Source organism: Vespula vulgaris, chromosome 16, assembly GCF_905475345.1.
Source record: "Vespula vulgaris chromosome 16, iyVesVulg1.1, whole genome shotgun sequence".
NCBI classification, from domain to species: Eukaryota; Metazoa; Arthropoda; class Insecta; order Hymenoptera; family Vespidae; genus Vespula; species Vespula vulgaris.
Genome location: NC_066601.1, coordinates 3,390,970 through 3,399,703, shown reverse-complemented (window position 1 = coordinate 3,399,703; position 8,734 = coordinate 3,390,970).

The window sequence follows — 8,734 nt, the reverse complement described above, 5'->3', positions numbered from 1 at the left end:
AACGATGTATAGAATATAAAGAGAGTAAGAGAGAGAGAGAAGTTGGTTTAACTTCTTTCATAAAACGTCTTCACGAATTCACCTTGGTCGTTAGCAGATGCGATCCGCTCGTGATCCGGCCTGGTTTGAAAATTTTTCACGGTTTCCATGACTGCCGTCTATCGCTTTTGTGCGTGCACAGAGCAACGAAACGTGCGAGCTTCGTAACACACGGCTTAACCTTCGTGAATTCCTTGGAGGATGCTGCGGAACGACACGGAGAATTTCTCTGTAAGATTCTCACTCCAAGATATCCTCTTCGTTCTTCTTAGTTTCTTTCTCTTTCTCTTCCTCCTTTATAGGAGCACGGTTATAAGATATAAATGAAACGTACGAGCCGCGTGTGATTCTTTCGAAAATTCCTTGGATACCGATCTTCCTAATTAATTTCGATCTTCGACTTACCCTCCTGTAAGTACCATACACGTCGATCGATCGATCAAAATTCTTTCGGGAATGTGGAACTCGAAGAATTCGATTCGTACGGTATCGAGAAAATTGCTCGAGCTTTTATTCGATCTTTGATCATGAAAAGAAAGAAAAGACGACGAAAAAAAAGAGAAAGAAAGAAAGAAAGAAAGCAAAAAAAAAAAGAAAAGAAAAAATGAAGATATAAGAATTGATAATAGTTGCGTTAAGTAAGAACGTCCACTGAACTCATTTCAACGATCTTCTTTCTTAACCTTGTTTGACGTAGTTCCGTGAAATTTTGTTTGGAAGTAAAAAATAATATTTTTACGAGGCTACCTTGAACGTCTCGCATTGTTCCGTGATAGATCGAAGAAAACGCGGGGTCGTAAATTTCGCAGATGCATTTTTAGAAAGGAGGAAAGAAAAAAGGAAAAACAGAAAATGGCGGGGACGAGGGGACGAAGAAACCGGAACGAAGAAAACACGCAGTTGGATAGTCGAAGGTTGGTAAAAAAAAGTCCTTTCTCAAATTCATCGTATTCACAATCTCATAGGTGAGACAAACGCGAGACTATGAGTGTTTTCGGACCTCCTAACGTTTCTTTCCCATATTTCTGACCATAAATACAACCGGATCGTGGCCAAAATATGACAATCACCGTCTTCACGTTCTCCCGAAAGGAATCTGCGAGAGAGCTTCGCCGTTTGCTGAGTCGAAGTGTGGTGGACCCTTCAAAATCGCTACCTCGTCCTTGAAATCATCGCTCTTTTCTCTTTATGCTCCGGAAGCCGCTGTTTCGTTACGGTTACTTCCAGGAGCGACTAACTCTGCTGGACATTCTGAAAAATATTCTTTTTTTTTTTTACTTTGTTTTTTTTTCTCTTCAAGGTAACGTTCAAGATCTCGCAAATTTCACATACACCATATAGATAATATGTACGCTATCTCCGTATTTCATATATACATATATCTTTTTTCTTCTTCTCGACAGAGAATAGAATTAATGATAGAATTTTGTTTTGTATTTAATGTATCTTATCAATTTAACAAATTTCAACGATTACCATATTATTTTTTCAGTAGTTACTCTTTTTCAGAGAAAATTGTTGAAATTCCAAGTGAAACGATTCTTCGTTTACCTTTAATAAGAAGTTTCAAAGAAAACGTTTCTCGATCGATCTGTCAAGTCTCGATTAAAATAAAAATTATACTTTCAATGAACGTAACACATTCTTATTAAGAATTTAAATGAGCAAACTGGGGAAATTCGAGTCGACTATGGTTACTCGCGAACGAGACGCGAACTGGTTGTACCACGATTCTTCGTCCACTCGATACAAATTGAGTTCGATATAATGGCTAATAACATTCTTTGCAACCTCATTATCGAGAAGGAGTAAAACGAGTTTCGAACGTGTTATCCATCTCTCTCTCTCTCTCTCTCTCTCTCTCTCTCTTTCTCTTTCTCTTTCTCTTTCTCTCCCTTTCTCTCTCTCTCTCTCGTTCTGTTCGATGAAGTAAGATGATCGAGGGAGGACGATCGCCTCATGGCGCCTGCATAAATTACTATGTATCTATAGCATCTCTTAGGTTTGCGATCAACATCGAAAGAGAAAGAGAGAGAGAGAGAGAGAGAGAGAGAGAGAGAGAGAGAGAGAGAGAGAAGAGAACTTTGCATTCTCGAGACCACGAAGATAATTCAATTGGCTGTAAGAACCAATATAGTGTTACTTTCGATTGGTATTTCTTATTGAGAGGAGCTTTCGTCAATGAGATTAAATCCCGAACGAACTCGAAAATAAAATCTCTTTTCGTATACTAGAACTCGAAGATGCGCTCTATTCATGTCAATAAATTCTTGACTCGATAGAAAATCGATAGATATTGTACAAAGTAAAAAAATATCGAGTCGGATTATCTCGCAATTTATTATTCAACAATTGACCATCTAATTGCAATTGTAATTTACCAAGTTACAAACGTTTTGTCATTGAGATATTTTCAATATAAAAATAACAAGGAAAAAAAATAGAAAAATAAATTAATTATAAAGACAAAAAAAAATTAAATGAATGTAAGAATTGAAAAAACAAAAAATTCTTTTTAACGGAAGAAATTCTTTTTCGGCTCGAAGGTAAAATACTCAGCGTATGGTTGATGGAAGGGCCAAGGGAGATGAGTGCTTTTTATCGTCTACAAATCAGCGAGCCGTATAATCGATATTTTACGGCGACATTTCACGCGTTACGATTCACGAGCCACGACGTTGTCCACTTGATTATTATTTATCGTATTTTGGATAGGACCGGAAGAGAAAGAGAGAGAGAAAGAGAAAAAGAGAGACAGAGAGAGCCAAGAGTGTATTATAGCCTGTCGCATTACTCTCTCTCTCTCTCTCTCTCTCTCTCTCTCTCTCTCAGCGAAGTATCGTTCATTCCTAATATACGATCGCGACGTCGCTATGAATCACTTTCTAAAAGACGACGAAGAAACTAATCCCACCTGTCGATCGATTTCTTTCTTTAAAAATCTTTTTTTTTTGTTTGGCATACTTATGCAATAAATCAAATAAGAAAGATCTATTTAAGAGACGAATTTTTCAAATTTTTTATATTAAAATAAGATCGTTGATTTTCAATTGTGCTTTTTTTATTTATATTTAATGTCTTAGTTAAAAAAGAATTATTACAAATAAAAGAAATTTGATATTTAAATCGTAATTTTTTGTCTCATAAATTTATATTAAAAAAATATATGTATATATATTTAATGTAGTCAATGTTATTGAACAATGCGTACGTCATGAATATAAAGAGAGTAAAGATAAAAGAGCGAGACTGTGAACAGTCAAAACAACAAGAAAGATTTCTATAAATCTCTCGACTTATTTCACAAACTCTTGAAGGATCAAGGACTTTGTGCGTTTCAAGTACTTATCCGTCATCCTCTGGTATTATTTCAAGTTCGGCACGCGAAAGGATTCGTACAGTCTGTCGGCAGACTTACGTTTTCCTTTCGAAGCTTACCGAGAATTTAGTGTTAAGCTTTCCTGTGAAACTCCCGTAGCCTAAATCCACTAATCCTGAGGAATTACCACAATACATTATAAATCATACGACCTATGCGAGTCTTGTTAAATTTAAATAAAAGAAAGAAAAACAAAAATGCGAAAATCATCCTGCTTCCTTTATTTTCTTTTCAGCCTTTGGCAAGAAATTCATATATTTCGTTGTCATACTTTGAGAACATTAGAGCCAACTGTAATAAATATTTGTCAAATACTCAAAACCCCTAATTATAATTACCGTTACAATGCAAAGATTTTTCACAAAGGAGAAAAGGGTTGATAGTGAAAGGAAAGGAAAGGGTTATTCAATCGAGTAAAATTTACCTGAAGATTTGACCCATGACGAATGTGATATTAGAGAAGAATAAAATCGGTGGCGAAATTTTAAAAGTACGAATAATAACGTCGCGTGTTAAACCCCATGTAAAAGTTTCTTTCGTTTGTTTTCGTAATGCCTTTCTCAACCGTTCCGACCAACGACGTTCCGAACCTTTTCGATAACTTTTCACCTGCTACTTCTTAACTCTTTCGCTTGTAGCAAACGACTCGGTTAGTTGAGTTAAATGGACGGACGAACAATGTCCATCATAAATATTCCTGAGTTAAGAAGTGTGTAGGTCATTGTAAGTCATTGTGTATATTCTGTTTTATTAATGTTTCAAAGTAACGGTAGGATAATATCGACATGGAATCCTTAGTTTATTTCTACCTATTCGAAATGGTTATATTACCTGCATACGCTTTAAAACAATGTTTTTTTAATTAAAAGAAATTATGGTATCTATAAATTTTGACGCGTTTAATGTTCGATTCATTTCATATATTTAATATAATTTTATTATTACTTTTCTATTAAAACGGAGATAGTTAAATCGTTGAAATAATTATCGATCGATCGAAGCATTATACGAAAAGGAAATACGAAGGAAATGTTCTCGTTAGCATACAGTGATTTAATTATCGTACCTTCGTCTCGTCACTCTCCATTAGCACGTGCTACTTGGAATCCATGAGGGGTTCTGGTGGGAAGTACTTTCCATGGTAACGCATAACCGAGCCAGAGTCCTTTGTGCTTGTGAACGGTATCGAGAGAGTCTCGATAGTGGGTGTGACGCTCTGGAATTGGATAATTTGAAATTGAAATTACGACACGTAGCATGGTCGCGCGATTTCGCCTTCGCGAGGTGAACGACTATGTGCTTGTGTGCGTCTCTCTCTCTTTCTCTCTGTGTAGAGAAACAGATAGAGAGAGAGACAGAGAAATGATCGCTCCTATCTTTCTCTTTATGGTCCATTCTCTCTTTCCTTCTCTTTTTCGCCTCTTTCAGCATCGTCCCGATTCTTGTTACTCCTTCTTTCTTCCTTTTTCACAGTTTCGTCCTTCTTTATTCTTACGTCCATTCGCGAGAACGTCCATTGTTTCGGTTCCTCTTTCCTTTGCTCTTACTCAGAAAACAAATGACCGAGCACATAAAGACGGTAGCAAAAACCATTGGCTTCCTTCGTTAAAACTAATATATGTCACCATTATTTTTAATAACGCAAAAAGGGCAAGAACCGTAACGCTTTTGTAATGGCAACTTTCTGTATCTCTTTCTCCTTCTTCCTTTCATCTCTATCTATCTTTCCTTTACTCACAACCTCGTCTGCAGATGTTATGGCTGATCGACTAACGAGGAGTAACATTTCCTTGTAGATTGATAATCGTCGTTAGATTTCATGCCGAATTATCTTCTACAAATTTTCGGTATATTTTATTCAGTGGATCGATCCATTCGTTCTACTATGATGCTTCGGCAAATTTTTTAAATTTACAATTTAACAAATTGTACAAATATTTAACGAATATTTAGATCTTAAAATTAATCAAATGTGATCGCTTGAATTTGTTATGATTAATACAGTCTTTGCTATAACTAACTATATACGAGAGATTCTCAAAAAAGATCTCGTGACACCGTAATTTACATAGGTATATGTCGTTTAAGAATTTCTTTTCCCAAGAGTAACTATAAAAATGCAGAATTAACTTTAGACTGGCGGACTAACTGAGGAATGAGCAACGACTAACTAGATAGGGGGCAAGGCTAACTTTGCAAACGTGGGACTAACTATAGATGGGTGGAGTTAACTATAGAAAGGGCGGGATTAACTTTTTAAGAGGCTAGGCTAACTAGAGAGGCTGATTACAACCATTGTTATGATTAATAGCATTACATTACCTTCATAATATCTTCAAAATTTCACCAGGTATATTTTCGTTATTACAATTGAACAAGAAAATTTTACTTCTCAACGAAATACTTTCGCATCTGCCTATTTTTACGTATAATTATTTCTCATTTGTATAACAATTTTATTTAGTTTAATTAACGCCCACGTATACCGATAAAATTTTTGTAATTACAAAAACAGCATGTGTTGTTTTTTTTTCTTCTTGTTTATTAACATCAAAAGAATACAGAGAAAAAAAGAAGGAAGGAAGAGAAAAAAGAGAGAGAGAGAGAGAGAGAGAAAGAGCGAGTAAGGAGAAGGCACGAGTAAGGAAGTTTGACGCGTAATAATTACACGGCAAATCAAGGCTAATTAACGTCATAATTATTGGCTCCGCTTGAAGAGAATTTCCAAGAATTACACGTACACAGATACGCCCACTTCGCCACCCAGAGAGCAATCAATTTCCAAGGCGGTGCAGGATCGAAAATGGAGTTTTTGTCATGAGTGTTGTGCCTGGTGAACAACGTCGATGGGACGTTGGATGAAAAGAGAGAAAAAGTAGAAGCGGAGGTGGAACCTTTCACGAGGACAAGTCTCTATTAAGAGAGTCTCGTGTAACTCACTTTCCAAGCTAATCTGCTTAATGGCTTTCGTGTGCGACGATATTTGCGGCTGGACCGCAGCTTCCGAGTGCTCACGCAAACCAAATTTACCTCTTTTCTCTCTCTCTCTCTCTCTCTATCTGTTTCTCTCTCGTTGCTCTTTTTCCACCAACCGTATCACGATCGATCATTCTATACATTCCACCTTCACACACTTTTGGCACACTCGAGTTAATCGAACACGATCGAGACCATCCTTTTTCTCGTTCCTTTGATCAACCGATCGTTCATAAACGAAACGATACTCGTTGCGAGTGCCGACGCTTCAACTCATCAGCATCAAATTCTCGAACGAGATTCTATCGAATCGATAGCGTCGCTCTCGGCTGAAAGACGTGGCCCAGCTTTTGCGAATGATCGTTACAGTGAAATCGTTTTCGATCTGACTCTCTCGTAGGAGTTAGTCGACTTTTATATGAGATTAATTATTGATATCGTCAATTCGTATCATAGGGAGGAGAATAATATGGATATTTGATAACGCTAACTTGTAACATTCTATCGTGAAAAAGTTTTTCAATATTTTTGTCTTCTTTTCTTTTTTCTTTTTTTTTTCTTTTGAGACAAATTTCATTCGGAGAAAATAAAAAATGGAGAAAGTACACGATCGAGTCGACGACCGTCGTACTTTCGTTTTCTTGTTATTTTCTTTTTTGTTTTTGAATGAACGTATAAACTATAAAACAGAGATCATCGTATAGAGGGTGTGTGCACGTAATTGTTACTGGGAAGAGACGATGATCAGAGTACCACGAAACGGTTTCGATAAAAGCACATTCACGCTGGACACGAATAATAAGTTTCACTTTCCTCGGTTAAAAAAATTTCGATCGAAGTTGATCTCTGCCAGGTGCAACCTTCCACGTCGCATTATGTGGGCGTTTTATTCAGCCTAGTTTTCATAATGGCCGACGGTCGTTCTCATGCGGGCACATTCATGCGAAGAAATTCATTCAAATTGGTTAAGTGTGCGCTCTCCTCGAGTCTTCGTATCGACGGGAACCAGGAAAAAAAAATTTCGTTAAACAGCCTCGTACCTTGCTTAACGCCGAAGGGATAACGTAATAATGTACTTTGGTGTCCCACTTTGAATGGACGAATTATATACTCGATTCGAACTCTTAATTATATTCGATTCGATAATATTGGGTAATATTATTCATCATTAAATTATATATTTAATAGATACTTTTGATCCTTTCGATTAAATATCCTATTAAATTAAACATCGCTATAGAATAATATTCCAATCATTTCCGATAGAAAAGTGTCTATTATAATAAAATCTATTATTACATATGTATTGAACAAATGGGATATTCTTAGCAATACAATATTATTGTGTTAAACGTTATCGCGCAATAACGTTAAAATCATATAGAATACATAAATATTATTTAATGCAACTGAATATAACTTCATTATAAATTATCTTTCGAGTGCTAATAAAAGCAACATAATAATTCGAAGGACACACATTTCCCGGGTAAAAAGAATTTCGTTCTCCCTTTAAAGGAGTTCCTCCGAGGGCAAGAGAGCAACAAGATGCGATGATAGCAAGACGCGCATAGCAGCTGTTGCCGTGTGATAGCGCGAAGGAAGGAAAAAAGGAAGGAAAAAAGGAGGAAAGGAAGAAAGAATGGAAGGAAGGAAGGAGAAAGGAGGAAGGGTTTAATGTACCTCGAAGCTAAGGACGAGCTCATACTCTACTCGCCTATCTCTGCCCATTCCCGAAGCTTTACCCTTCGTGTGCGTCATATGGCGATCAGCGATCTTTCCATGCGCTTAATTATACCAAAACTCGTTTATTCTAGACCGGAGTTATGCGATGTTCACGTATACATATATTAGAAATTTTAAATACTTTTCAAATACCGATGATGTCCGAATTAAATATTAATACCGAATCGATCGATTAACATTTATTTCCATGGATATAATTTAAGATGAAATTAGTAGAACAGATATATAACAGATATATAATGATTAATAAATTCGTACGAGGACGAAATAAAATTTCTTCTTTGTTCATCAAATTTGTATAACCATATATCCTCTTTATCGATAACAATATTGAAAGATTCGTTGAAAAATATTTAAAAAAGAAACAAAAATATAGTTAAAAATACAAATAGAAAATTAGGATGAAATCTTGACGATCTTAGATCGAAATCGCGAAAGAAGATTTTACGGGCAACAATGGCGGTCAGACGTATCCATCTTATTAACGGACTTTAATCGTGTCTTCAGCGGCACGTCGTCCATGGTATTACCTTCGCGACCACCTCGACGAAAGCATTGTTCGTTCAAGGGCCTAAACCAAATGCAGGGAATGGT